This window comes from Portunus trituberculatus, chromosome 40 (genome assembly GCF_017591435.1).
Source record: "Portunus trituberculatus isolate SZX2019 chromosome 40, ASM1759143v1, whole genome shotgun sequence".
Lineage (NCBI taxonomy): Eukaryota > Metazoa > Arthropoda > Malacostraca > Decapoda > Portunidae > Portunus > Portunus trituberculatus.
In genome coordinates this window covers 15,090,104-15,105,103 of record NC_059294.1, presented here as the reverse complement: position 1 = coordinate 15,105,103, position 15,000 = coordinate 15,090,104, and the positions used below count along the sequence as shown (strand labels likewise).

The following is a 15,000-nucleotide window of genomic DNA, read 5'->3' as shown; positions in this document are numbered from 1 at the left end:
TAACACACACACACACACACACACACACACACACACACACACACACACACACACACACACAGCCCGGTAGCTCAGTGGTTAGAGCGCTGGCTTCATAAGCCAGATGACCGGGGTTCGATTCCCCGGCCGGGTGGAGATATTTGGGTGTGTCTCCTTTCACGTGTAGCCCCTGTTCACCTAGCAGTGAGTAGGTACGGGATGTAAATCGAGGAGTTGTGACATTGTTGTCCCGGTGTGTGGTGTGTGCCTGGTCTCAGGCCTATCCGAAGATCAGAAACAATGAGCTCTGAGCTCGTTCCGTAGGGTAACGTCTGGCTGTCTCGTCAGAGACTGCAGCAGATCAAACAGTGAATTACACACACACACACACACACACACACCCTGCACAAATATATATTTTTGCACAGCACTTAACACCATTCTCCTCCTCCGTCCTCCTTCTCTTCCTCTTGTTTTTACTTCTCCTGTCTCCTTCTCTTCTTGTTTTTATACTCTTTCTCCTCCTCCTCCTGTTTTTCCCCTTTTCTATTTCTTTTCTTTTTTTTACCTCTCACCTTTCCCCCAAAAGGCAGCAGGAAATGTTTTTAAGACAATACTGATGATTTACCTGAACGCAAGGCAGGTTTCCCACACTAAACGGAGGCTGAGGGGCAAGAAGGAGGGAAGAAAGGAGAGAGAGGAGGAGTAGAGGCAGAGGGAAATAGATACAGAAGGAAAGTGGCTTAGGGATGCTAAGGAAGGAGAAGGGCGGCACACACAAGACTTCCGTATTCTGCTTCTACTATCTCTTCCTTTATTTTTCATATTCTCCTATAGTAATTTCTTTCTGTTGCAAGAGTTTCTGTTATTTTTTTCCCTGCCTCCTCTCCTCCTGCTGCTTCACTATCACAGGCGTCATCACAGCCTCCACTACGCCTCTGCACCATTTTCTTCCTGCCATCACCACTAACAACCTACGTTTCGTCCTTCTCCTCCTCCTCATCATCATCCTCTTTTTTATTTTTTTATCTTCCTCCTCTCTTACTCCTACTCTATCTTGGGAAAAACTATCACTTCCATCATCACCACTACCACCATCACTACCACAACAACAATAACAACAATAATGAAAACAACGTGCTCATTACCATTATCGTCTAACCAACACATTTTTTTGCATAGATTTTCAGATAACATAACAGAGAGAGAGAGAGAGAGAGAGAGAGAGAGAGAGAGAGAGAGAGAGAGAGAGAGAGAGAGAGAGAGAGAGAGAGAGAGACTTTACTGCACTATTACAGCTCTCTACACCGTCCAAACGACCCAACGAGGCACTGTCACTTTTTTTATTGTTACTTTGCAATGTTTTTGTCTTGATTCGTGAAGCTGGAGTGTGAAAGGGAATTGGGGATGAAACAAGATTGAAAGACTGAGAGTGATGGTGAGAGAGGAAAGGAAAGGATCAAAGGACAAAGGTGAGGATGATGAAAAAAAATCTGAAATAAAACAAATATTTTTGTCATAATAATTTCTAAAAAGACACTGAGGAATCTAGTACAAGGTAAGTTAGGAAAGAAAGATGATTAGAAAGTATGGGATAGAAACATTTTTTTTTTCTTTTGTAATTCTGCATTAAAACTAATGTGCAAGTTACAAACAGAAGAATCGATGAGGTGTTTTGATATTTACTTTATCTTCAGTTCCTTACTTATATTTCTGTTCTTACCATTACACTCATCTCTACTTTCGTATCATCTGTATTTTTATTGATTTATTCTTACCAAGAGAACAATTCCTTTTTGTTTCATACCTTTACTGTTTTCAAAATTTCATTACTTTGATACACTCACACTCTTTTGAGCCTGTCATTATGGGTCATAAGTCTGTTTCTAATTCTTGCTCTAAATGAAGGAGCTATTTGTATATTAATTTGACCTATAGTTTAAATTCTACACCTGCTATGGCATTACTTTAATTTCTATGGCTCTCCTAACGTCCAGCTTTCACCTCCTCGCCCCGTACAAGGCTTCATCAAGCGTCGTAAAAGGAAGTCCCGGGTAGTAAACAAAGGTGGGAAGAGACACTCAAAAGAAAGGCGAGAAGAAATTCCAGGAAAATTTATCTTCAAGAACACGTGAGACGGAAAAACGTAATGACTTTTTTGTACTTGTTTTCTAGTTCAGTTTGTTTTGGATCTCCCTGTCGCTTTCGCTGTCTCTTCCTTTGCCTATCTGTTTGTCTCTATAATTAAGTTTCTTTTAGATCTTATTACACACACTATCTCTCTCTCTCTGTCTCTCTCTCTCTCTCTCTCTCTCTCTCTCTCTCTCTCTCTCTCTCTCTCTCTCCCTCTGGGACAACAAAAGTTTAATTCCTCCTACAATGTACACTTTGCCTTCATTTACCGTGTAACTAAGTACTGGTTGTGTTTTTAAAATGGACACGAAGGTAAAATCAAAATGGGACACTGTTGCACAAATGTTACCTGAGAAGGATACAGAGAAAAATGTAACAGGGTGAAAAACACAATTTACGTATCTCCCTGGAGGATAGAAATAGAAAGAGGAAGAGTCGAGAGCTGAGAAGACATCTACACACACACACACACACACACACACACACACACACACACAACACCGCGTAGTGTAGTGGTTAGCACGCTCGACTCACAAGCAAGAGGGCCAGGTTCGAATCCCGGTAAGCAGCGAGGCAAATGGGAAGTCTCTTAATGTGTAGCCCCTGTTCACCTAGCAGTAAATAGGTACGGGATGTAACTCGAAGGGTTGTGGCCTCACTTTCCCGGTGTCTGGAGTGTGTTATGTGGTCTCAGTCCTACCCGAAGATCGGTCTATGAGCTCTCAGCTCGCTCCGTAATGGGGAAGACTGGCTGGGTGACCATATGTTACCATGTCCTTTGTTTTTCCCATACTCCCTTTCTGTCTGACGTCACGTCCTTCCCCTCAGTCCTCGCTCGCCGCCGCCTCAGGCGACACGCTACGCCGCCTGCCTCTCGTTTCGCTCGGTTTACACTTGTTGTGTATTGTGCTACCGTAAATACACTTTCATTATGGACTCAGGTGTCTCCATGCTACCCCTGTTTTACGACAACTACCACAACCAGCTGGCGACCGAGGTGAATCACACACACACACACACACACACACACACACACACACACACACACACACACACACACACACACACACACACACACACACACCTCTTTTATCACCTGCGCTCCAGAATCCCATGTTTCCTAGTGTTTGCTGGAGAAATAAGGAATCACCAAGCAGCGTCTCGCTCAAGAACAGGAATTGACACACAAGCCTCAGAACGTGAGGAGAATGACAAGCAACAGAATACAGGTGATATGGAGAGGAGAATGGTAAAGCTCTCTCTCTACCTCATTCCTCCCACCAACACACGCACACGCTCGCGCACGCACACACACACACACACACACACACACACACACACACACACACAGTCTCTCTCTCTCTCTCTCTCTCTCTCTCTCTCTCACACACACACACACACACACACACACACACACACACACACACACGTATATGTACATTATATCTTATTTAGCATTACTTGGGCTCAGCCACTAATGTAAGCAGGAAACATAACCCAAAATAGCCCAAGTAGCTACTTTACATAATTCAACAAGGAAAGCCTGACCTAGACTTTCTGCACCTTTGCCTCGGATAACGTCACTTTTCTGGTTCTTCAGGACATATCACCATAAAGCTTATCTACGTAATATGCTGCTTCCAACACGAAGTTAAAACTTTTCTTTCCTTAGCGTTTTTTCATTACTTGTACAGCAAGTCGGGTGATCTGGCTGCTCCGTCCACCTGACATATCTTTTTCCTATCAATCTTTAGATGACTTTCATGAAAGTATCTTTACCTTTAATTAGTACTCTCATTTTTCTTGCTATCCAGCAAAAGATTTTGGTTTTCTTCAAAAACTTTACATGCATTCAAGATTTCCAATTTCCAAACAGGTATTTTAATATAAAAGGAACTCCATCAAGTGTCCTCAGTTCAACTCTTCGTGGATACTGTACCATTCATCTCTCTCTCTCTCTCTCTCTCTCTCTCTCTTAATTGTCATCCATCAAGCTTTAATATGATAACCATTCATGAAATCATTCTCTATAGCCAAAGTGCTCAACTTACTTTTCAAAATTTGACGAGAGAGAGAGAGAGAGAGAGAGAGAGAGAGAGAGAGAGAGAGAGAGAGAGAGAGAGAGAGAGAGAGAGAGAGAGAGAGAGAGAGAGAGAGAGAGAGAGTTCTGGTAACACAATCAGAAGTATATTAAAGTTCTGCCTCGCAACAAATACTACAAATTAGTTCTTACAGCAATAGTCGTGCGTGTGTGTGTGTGTGTGTGTGTGTGTGTGTGTGTGTGTGTGTGTGTGTGTGTGTGTGTGTGTGTGTGTGTGTGTGTGTGTGTGTGTGTGTGTGTGTGTGTGTGTGTGTGTGTGTGTGTGTGTGTGTGTGTGTGTGTGTGTGTGTGTGTGTGTGTGTGTGTGTGTGTGTGTGTGTGTGTGTGTGTGTGTGTGTGTGTGTGTGTGTGTGTGTGTGTGTGTGTGTGTGTGTGTGTGTGTGTGTGAATGAGTGGTTTAACATACCAATATTTTTCTTCTTTCAGACACAATAGTAACTGCTTAAAACCTAAACCAGCCCAATCTAACCTTTAAAGATCAACTTTTTTTAATAACTTTGATCCTCGTAACATGAGATGCACCTCTAACAGTGTCACGTATCCTAGCCTGACTTCCTCCTCCCATTATGTCCACAGGTAAGGTTATCCACGGGCAAAGAAGCAAAGGCAGCATCAAGAGCATTGTTCGCACTCACTCCGTGCTTCCTCTTCCTCCTCCCCACCTGCATCAGTAGTCAGTTCCATAAATAAAAACAAATGAACAAATAAATAAGTAAATGTGTAAGAGAGGATGAAAAGAAGAGAAAACTGAAACAATGGATTAAATTTAGCCTAGTCGGCTGGTGGTGGTGGTGGTGGTGGTGATGCTGCCCACGCCCGGCCAGCCACTCCTCTAGCTAACCTTGACCTTTAACCTTGGCCTGACACTGTTGCGAATGATGCAGGAGATTATTAACGACAGACATAGTGGTAATATACGCCAGTCCTATTCCCCGAACACGTCAATGATACAATATTCCCATTGATACACTTGAAAGATCTCTGTAATGCAAAACTTGATGGTGGACACTAAAAAGAATGAAAAAAAATACTTAAGAGGAAAGTTCTATCAGTGTAGGAAAGACTCATATATATATATACATATATATATATATATATATATATATATATATATATATATATATATATATATATATATATATATATATATATATATATATATATATATATATATATATATATATATATATATATATATATATATATATATATATATATATATATATATATATATATATATATATATATATATATATATATATATATATATATATATATATATATATATATATATATATATATATATATATATATATATATATATATATATATATATATATACATATATATAATTTTTTTCTTGCGTCTACGGTCATTATGAATGTGATGTTAATGTGCTATTTTGCATTGTACACAGTTACTGAGGTTAAATGTACAGGAAGCTATGCAGGGACACACACACACACACACACACACACACACACACACACACACACACACACACACACACACACACACACACACACACACACACACACACACACACACACACACTAAGTCTAACATCTGTGGGACACTGACCGTAAACATAAGTATACAAAAACAATGACTCCAAATTGGCTTAAATTTAAGGTGCCTGATTTTTTTTTACGAAGCTCAAGAAAGAACGCATAAACCCCAACACGGCGCAATAAAGTAGGCAGCGAGCCATGTATATAAGTGCAGAATAAAACACAAACCGTCTTTGAGGCGATCCTGTATCATATTTCAATGATGTAAATTTCCTCCAAGGAGAAGGAAGGAAGGGATGGATGTGTTCAGCGTGGAGGTGAGCTGCGGCACAGAATCTCAAAACGATTGTCTCGTTCCTATTCCCCGCGGTGCTGGCAGGGAAACGCCTCTAATGAGAGCCAAACTTTGTACCTCCAGTGAAGTGTCGACAGCGGCTAAACAGAAGTTAATTAGCGGCGGTGAATGGAAAGCAAGGGAAGGGAAGGTTGGAGGGGTGAGTATATCGATAGCAGGAAAATGAGTGAGACTGCTTTCAGGGTAACAAAGACTCAGAGTTTAGAGGAAAGGGAAAAGACAGTTGAAGATAATTAAAGGGAGGTGAAGTCGAAGAAAATAATTCAGTCGCCAATGAACAATAAGATGGAGTTTGGTAAATGTCATGAAGAGATTAGTAATCCCAGGAAACAAACAATTAATTCAGTAATAATGCATAATTGTTAAATCAAGTAAAGTCCATAATATTAAAAGCTAATGATCTCTCGACCGCTCCCTCAACAAAAGGTGAATTAATAATGAACTGTTAAGATCATTCCAACCAACTAAAGAACTAACACTTCAATTAAGCAGAATAGAAACTTATACTCAGATACATTGAAAACTTGATTGCATCAGTATTCATTGTATCAAAACCAATAAAGTACACCAATAAAGCTACATATTCTCCAGTCCCTATTCTCCCCTTCCGTGCAAGACTAAGAATCCCAGCACTGGCTCTACAGTCTCGACGCTCCCTCCCTGTTCACTCTTTCATCCCTCATGGACGCAAGACTCGTGGCCACACTGGCTTTCTCCTCACTAATCGTTGTGTTTTCTTTTCTTTTTGATACTGAGGAATATAATGCTACCTGTACCGCAGGAATCGAATGTGGTATAGTATGCTTGAGTTAGAGAGAGAGAGAGAGAGAGAGAGAGAGAGAGAGAGAGAGAGAGAGAGAGAGAGAGAGAGAGAGAGAGAGAGAGAGAGAGAGAGAGAGAGAGAGAGAGAGAGAGAGAGAGAGACTCATTTCTTTGCCTTATCACCAAATCGTATAGTATCAATTTAGCAGGTTTCATAATTTTTCAGTGCTTTCATACATATACAATGATTCTATTCCTTTTAGTTAATCTATGCTAACTTTCATAACACTAAAACTGCTTGGATTCTTGTGATTTCCGATTCATGATATTAGCGAAATCTACGCATTTCTACCTAAACTTTCACAATTTCTTTTTTAATCATCAAAGGCCGGCGAGGTTCTAGACAGCTGGCAGGGCATGGCAGGCAGGCTCCTCCAAACTAACCCTCCTTGCCTCACTTGGGCGACCAGCTAGCAGAGGGACACAGGCAGACGATTGTGATCTCTTTGTGCTTTACATTGGGGCTCTCACCTGCCGGCCTTCTCAGTGTAGCAGTCTGTCTGCGCTGAGTGCCCAGGAAGAGGGGTCAGAAATGTGATGAATGCTAGCTTGTAATTGTCATGAAGCCCTGCGTGTGAGATTTTTGATCCTCTAATTACAGTTGTGTTTCTTATGGGAGAAGTAATTATTGTATGTTCTACTTCTATTAAATGATCTAATATTCATGTCTGCTCTATGATTATGTTTGTCAAAAGATTTTATTGTTACTAGTTAAACAAAGTTATTAACATATACTATTTCTGTCCGTTTATCTGTTTGTCTTATACTTTTCTTCACGGCATATACTCCACCCACCATCCCTTATGCGGCATCCCACTATTAATGTAAAAGTCAATACGTAACAACGATGCGAATATTTTGACAATAGATATCACACATTACAGCGATGAATTTTCGTATTGATTTTGCCCTCGCTTTGACAATTATGTATGTATTTCTCTCTTCCCGTTTTATATAAATAATAAATAATTTTGGAAAATTTAATACAATTGATAAGGGAACGAGTAAGTAAGTACAACAACTGCGGCTGCGAGACTAGATAGAGTACAATGGTGCGTTCCGTCACACAACAAAGGCCGGTCTATTTCAAGTCATAATCTGCGGCTTAACGACACATACATTTACAAACCTTTACGCTGCACTACACAAAACTGTTCAACATTTCATCGCGGCTTCATTTATTCACACAGCCATTCTAATATTCAGAGGAAAATTCTATACCGACCCAAATTCCTTTCTCTTTGAACTCTTTCTATGATAACTTTCTAATAAATCTGAAAAAAGGAATACAAGGTACTACTGAATACTCTTGTGGCGGTAAAGATATGTAATACGATCCAAAATACCCAAGAAAAACAAAAAAATACATAAAATTGAACGAAACATTACATTTCTTCACATTATTCAACGTGGCTCAGCGGTACAGTGCTCGACTCCCGGCTAAGAGGCCACAGGTTCACCGACGGTGGTTTGCAGCAATTTTGGGATGAGAAAAAATAGCACTTACTCGTAACTCTATCCGGCGCCTTATGACCTCATTGTTGCCCTGCCTTATTTAATCCAATTTATATATATATTTCTTTTTATACAGGTTCGTGAGTCCGCCGGTGTTAGTGTGAGTGGCGGCAAGGATTCCGACAAAGCAGGTGACGCGCAGGAGGAGAACGCAATTAAGGTGCAACACGATACCCACAGACACTACGAGGATGGAGACAGGTAGGTGTTCAGGTGTTTTGGCCGGTGGGAAGGCACGGCCCACTCGAGGCCAGGGGTGGTGGGGAAAGATGGGTGAGACAGAGAGGAGAGAGAGAGAGAGAGAGAGAGAGAGAGAGAGAGAGAGAGAGAGAGAGAGAGAGAGAGAGAGAGAGAGAGAGAGAGAGAGAGAGAGAGAGAGAGAGAGAGAGAGAGAGAGAGAGAGAGAGAGAGAGAGAGAGAGAGAGAGAGAGAGAGAGATTAAGAGCTAGAGGGACAGAACAGAGCAACATGTAGCCAGAAAAAAAAAGAAAGGGAGGAAGCTTTGCTAAAAGGTTAGAAAGAAAAGGATAAAAGAAAGATGGATTACGGGAAGCGGGGGAAACAAGAGATGTTGACAAGAAAAGTTTGACTATTAATGTCTACTACAAAATCTCTCTCTCTCTCTCTCTCTCTCTCTCTCTCTCTCTCTCTCTCTCTCTCTCTCTCTCTCTCTCTCTCATGGCAGCAGAAAGAAAGAATGACCATGAAAAAAAAAAAATCTGTTTTCTTACAAGGCAATGAAGATCTCATTACTCTATTTTTGCAGACGAAATGCAAACTTAACTCTACGCATGTAACTTACGTAAACTTTAAGCATATTCTTTTTTCTTAATTACTTTCACTTTCCGCATGGGAGCATTTCCACCTTGCAGTCCGAGCTGAGAATGACTGACGAAGACTTGCTTATCCATCCAGGCACATTTCACGCGAGGATAACCAAGCCAGCGGGGTCTGGAGAGCTATCACGTTGCCTCATGACTAAAGATGCAACCCAAGTGGAGGAGGAAAAGACGGAGGAGGAGGAGGAGGAGGAGGAGGAGGAGGAGGAGGAGGAGGAGGAGGACGAGGACGAGGAAGGAAGGAAGCAGACGTTGAGCGGAGATGAAAGCGCACCATTGCCAGGGGAAAAGATGGAAGATTTACACCGCCGGCCTCCTCAACCTTGACCTTTGACCCATAACTCTCTACCATGTGTGGGCTCAACGATGTGAAGATACTTTTCCAGCAGGGAGGTCACAGGGTCACACACAGAATACTACCCACCACGCATGATGCTTCACAGATACCCAAGGGACGCTGTAAGTCAGTGGTAAAGCGTCTGGATATTTGATTTATGTATGTGCTTCGGCTGCAAGAGGGAGTGGTAAGGAGAATAGCGGCCTGGTGTCGTCCAAACATTTCTTTATCCGCCATTTGACGTAATCTAATAAAATACATTTCTTGAACGTACAAGTAAGCTATCCTCAAGCTTCCATTAATTGAAATAATACTCAGTGATAAATAAACCTTGAAATAAGACAATGTAGTACATACTAAAAAAAAGAAAGGAGATATATAACGAAAAAAAAACACACACACACAAAACAGTCACAACAAGAGATAAAAAAAAAACCAGTAGTTGACAGTTTAGCTTCTGAAAAGTCTGAAAAAAAAAAAAAACTGAGACAATAAGATTCAGATAACGGAAAGAAGAGGAAGAGCAAGGATTCACGGTTTACGCGTTCCAACCAATATCCAAATGGGCTATAGAAACGATTTAGAGTCACGTTAACGTGGATCTCATTTCGTTGTCACTAAAAAACAATATTCATACAATCACCTCGCGTAAAGAACTCTCCCGTCTCAGATATTATTCATAATGATTCTTTGAATAATCAAAAGTAGTTATTTACGACGAAATGTCTACTTCGTAGGCGCAGAAAGGATAGTACGCCAACACATTATACTTGAACTTTGAAGAAGCGCGGGCAGAGATGACCCGAGATTTTCCAACTCATAACATTCATCGTCATTGGTAAGATTTTCTTTCATCATCATTACCATCATCAACCTTTTCTTCTTCGCCTTCTCCATCCTCCTTTCGGTGTTTAAAAAGTTTCAGAGGACTGACATAATAAAGAATTCTTTTTTCACTTACCTCTCTTCATTACATATTGTTATTTTACTTATTTTCTATGCAACGGCTCATGTCACCATCTCACTCTCTGTTATCCCTTACATCTCCATCCTTCAACGAGTTTCCCTCTTCTGCAGACCATCTATTAGGAGATTGAATCCGGTGTGGCTGCACAAGGCGTTCAGAAATGTATATTGAACCTTCCTTTGTGTTATCTGTTTGAGGAACGATGGACCGTCTTGGACTTCACACGAAATGACGTTACGATGTATACTCTAGACTTCGGCGGCTCTACCCATCTATTAGGAACTCACGAGCACACATCCAAAGGGTTAACTTTCTCGTGTAATTAAATTGGTCACAACTGTTTCTGAGGATTCGAAATAGACGTGAGTTGCTTAAATGCTTTACAGAAACACCTGAGGATTGCTGACTGCATAAAGTTTCCATGGTCAAAGAGCGCTCTAGACTTATGGCCTGACAGTACGTGGTGCACATTGCTGCCTGAACTGCTTTAGCCAACATATAAACGTAACTAATTGAGGTGGACTTACAAGCACCACACAGGCACCTAACTGTCACAGTGCTGCTGCCGCTTCACTGTTTACAACGCTGTATTTTGCCTTAGAAAAACTGTTTTTATATTCGTACAGCTATTAATATTATGAGGAGGTACTCAGCAATATTGCGTTCATTCTAACTTATTCAAGCGACACAATGTGCTAGTAAATTTTCTCTCTCTCTCTCTCTCTCTCTTTGAGGTAGGACGAGGTAGCATTCTCATAACATGCTGTTGTGTCAATTTTACATTTGTAGCTTTCAGTTCAGTACCTCTGATGAAACTCGGATCTATAAACACGAGAGAAATCCATATTCAATTAAATAATTCTGGGCAATGAACACGCGTATAGAAGTAAAACATGTGCTCGAGTTTGTCGTATTTGGTATTTCAGATGAGTTGGCAGCATATCAAACAAAAGACAAGTGAGATCCACTAAGCAGAAAATACTTCGAAAATCTATGTGCAAAACAGTAGCGCGTAATTATTTCCTAGCTATTCTTCCAACGAGTAACTAATCACTAAAGACATTAGAAAAATACTCATAATACAAGGTGCATGTATCATAGGCGAAGAATATCCAGGTCGTTTATTCGAAAAAGCTATTTTTTGTTGACACTATCAACTGTATGTGTGAACGGCCACCTAAAGGTTCCAAGTTGTAACACTTTATTCCCTACTTTTGTTAAGGTTTTCGAATTCTTGTAGGTGTGGACCGTGCCAGGTGCGCGAGGAATTTGTTGCTTGTGAATGTTACTAATGGTTGTTGCTTTGCTTTTGCCGCGGTATAATTATTTCTGTGTGTGTGTGTGTGTGTGTGTGTGTGTGTGTGTGTGTGTGTGTGTGTGTGTGTGTGTGTGTGTGTGTGTGTGTGTGTGTGTGTGTGTGTGTATCTTTTGTAAAGCGCAGTGAGACATTTTAAACAAACAAACAAAATGTTCTCTCTATAATAGAAATTACAGATAACAATTTCAAGTATCATGGGTTCACCTCGCGCTCCCTAACTAGTCTCCCAATGAAGCGTCCTCCGAACTGAGGTTGTAGCAGTGGCGGCGGCCAGGCCCTTCTCTGGTCGTGGCAGGGAGTGTGGTGCCTGGGGCCAGGCCAGGGGACGGAAGACATCCTGGCAACGTAGTGCCAACTCCTGGCTCCCCGCCCTCCACCAAGTTCCCACCTGATGTCTGTACATTTATGTCAAGTTTTTCCTGATAAACATCGCTATTGTGTCTATTTTTTACATGTTACTTTCTGCTCCGGTTGCCACGGCTGACAGGGCGGTGTTCGAAAACTCTTCTGCGTTTCCCCTACGTCGCCTAGCGAGCCATTCTGTGTCTTATTTCTTTGCTGATACTCAATATTTACACACACACACACACACACACACACACACACACACACACACACTCGAGGGGTTGTGGCCTCGCTTTCCCGGTGTGTGCTGTGGTCTCACTCCTACCCGAAGATCGGTCTATGAGCTCTAAGCTCGCTCCGTAATGGAAAAGACTGGCTGGGTGATCAGCAGACGACCGAGGTGAATTACACACACACACACACACACACACACACACACACACACACACACACATCCATATACACGCGGGAGAACACATGTCCTTTCTTTAGCATTTCATGCACCTCGTTTTGCAGAAAGTCAAAAAGTCACAATGGAGAAGGGCTGCAAGAGGCCCTTGGTGAGTAATGGTATATACCACTTTCTCTCTCAGTCGTAACCACCCGACCCGCCCTTGACATTGGAGCTTGCGTCGATGTAAGTGTCCCGCGAGTCAGTGTGTCAGTGCCAAGAGGGAGGCTGTGCTCAGCGGATTGAGTGGGGAGGGGGATCTGGGATAAGGCCTTGGCCATGCTCAGGGTTTACTCAGAGTTGGGAAAAGTTTGTTGCAAAGCAACACGCTGCATATCATATACTTTACATCAATTAAAACTTTATTTTTGTTTTGTTTTTGGTGTGTGTGTGTGTGTGTGTGTGTGTGTGTGTGTGTGTGTGTGTGTGTGTGTGTGTGTGTGTGTGTGTGTGTGTGTGTGTGTGTGTGTGTGTGTGTGTGTGTGTGTGTTATATTTCGATACTAGATATGAAATCCAACATCTATCCTCTCTGCTCCGCCAACTTCCCGTCCTTCTCATCTCGAGGGTCACTGATATTCACACCTGTGACTTCCCCAAAAATGTTCCGACAGATATTACCGCCAGACTCTTACGGATCGCAGGCAAGTCGTCCCAAGTGTACAAAGAAGGACAATTTTAGATGTGACTCTCCGTCTCAAAAATCTAGCTCAGACAACGCCTATCTTTATTTACTCTTTCTTCTCGTCAGTACAGTTGTTTGTATCTTCATCAGCTGTTTCTTGCTTTCTATGTTTGTCGTTCCTACTTGAGTTGCCATCTCTACCTACACATTTTGTTTTGACTCTGATATGAAAACTTTTCCCTAAGCTGAGAGAGAGAGAGAGAGAGAGAGAGAGAGAGAGAGAGAGAGAGAGAGAGAGAGAGAGAGAGAGAGAGAGAGAGAGAGAGAGAGAGAGAGAGAGAGAGAGAGAGAGAGAGAGAGAGAGAGAGAGAGAGAGAGAGAGAGAGAGAGAGAGAGAGAGAGAGAGAGAGAGAGAGAGAGAGAGAGAGAGAGAGAGAGAGAGAGAGAGAGAGAGAGAGAGAGAGAGAGAGAGAGAGAGAGAGAGAGAGAGAGAGAGAGAGAGAGAGAGAGAGAGAGAGAGAGAGAGAGAGAGAGAGAGGCTTCAAAACTGCTTTTCATTATTTGATTTTGAACCAATAATTATTGGTTCAAAATATTCGTCAATACCTCTGTTCTCTGTAGTTAACTTCTCGTCAAAAAATCCCTTTCCAATTGAAATGAAAATTAATCTAAATTTCAGCTCACTTCAGCTATCTGGAGAGCGATGGCTCAGTTCTTGTAGCACAAGAATATTTAATTATTACTAAGGAACAGGTTGGCGAGGCAGATCCTGGCGGTATAGAAAGGCGTGGAGCGGATAGGATAGGAGCCCGGTGAGTCACTTGATGAATGACAACATATGAACAGTGAGGAAGTGAGCATAACACGAATAACTAACGAGAAGACAATTGGGAGTAGCCAAGACGCATCGGAGCAAACACTGAGATGAGGCAAAAATCTGAAAAATAAGAAAAGACATTCAGTTAAGCGCTACTGTAAAGCATGGCGGAAACAAAGATGCGAGCAGATTATTTTGATACCTTACTTTATTGTTAAGAATGAACTTCAGGTGTCTAGATGGTCTGTGCGTGATGACCTTGTGAATTCTGATGTGAGATTTCTGTTCAGACACACGGCGCTCATCTCCCAGGCTTCAAAGGACACGACATCGAACCTAAATCATTTGATCTTGTTTGTATTAAGGGACAGAGAGGAAAGATGAGTTAACAAGTGATCACAAGTTTTAACTGGGTAGCTTGAAATAGACGGGCAACTGATGGATGGAAAAGTGGAAGTTAAAGGAAACCATTGTTCTGCATGTAAATCGTAAAAACCGATGATGGTGTTGATGATAATAATAATGATGATGATGATGATGATGATGATGATGATGAAAACGGTAATGATAATGTCACATGAAACACGTCGGACGGACCCTATCATGTATAAACAGAATTCTTGCCCGAACAATACAAACTTCAGACCAACAAAAGCTAATAGGGCATATATGAATAAGGAAAAAGAAGAAAGAAAAATTCAAATCGCTGAATAGCCAATGACGACAAGAACGCAAGAACCAAAGGACAGCTGCTTCACGGAGAGCTAATATATGAACACAGCGTCCAAGATTCTATTCTAAAACCTGAGATCTTCCCTCAGATCTCCAGCGAGGACCTTGCCCTGATGACCTTGATTTGATGCTTTCTATTTTAGTTTTATTTATG

At 41.5% G+C, this 15,000-nt stretch overlaps 2 long non-coding RNA genes across 2 annotated transcripts in view; one reads left to right on the top strand and one right to left on the bottom strand.

Moving 5' to 3' along the window:
- LOC123516329 overlaps window positions 1–15,000 on the bottom strand; it is a 117,839-nt gene that overhangs the window by 10,270 nt on the left and 92,569 nt on the right. The gene's annotated exons all lie outside the window — the stretch shown is intronic.
- The window catches only part of LOC123516328, a 73,394-nt gene continuing 66,894 nt past the window's right edge, over window positions 8,501–15,000 (top strand). Inside the window, exon 1 of the long non-coding RNA XR_006678168.1 lies at window positions 8,501–8,617. This is a non-coding gene — a long non-coding RNA (uncharacterized LOC123516328). The remainder of the gene's footprint in view (window positions 8,618–15,000) is intronic.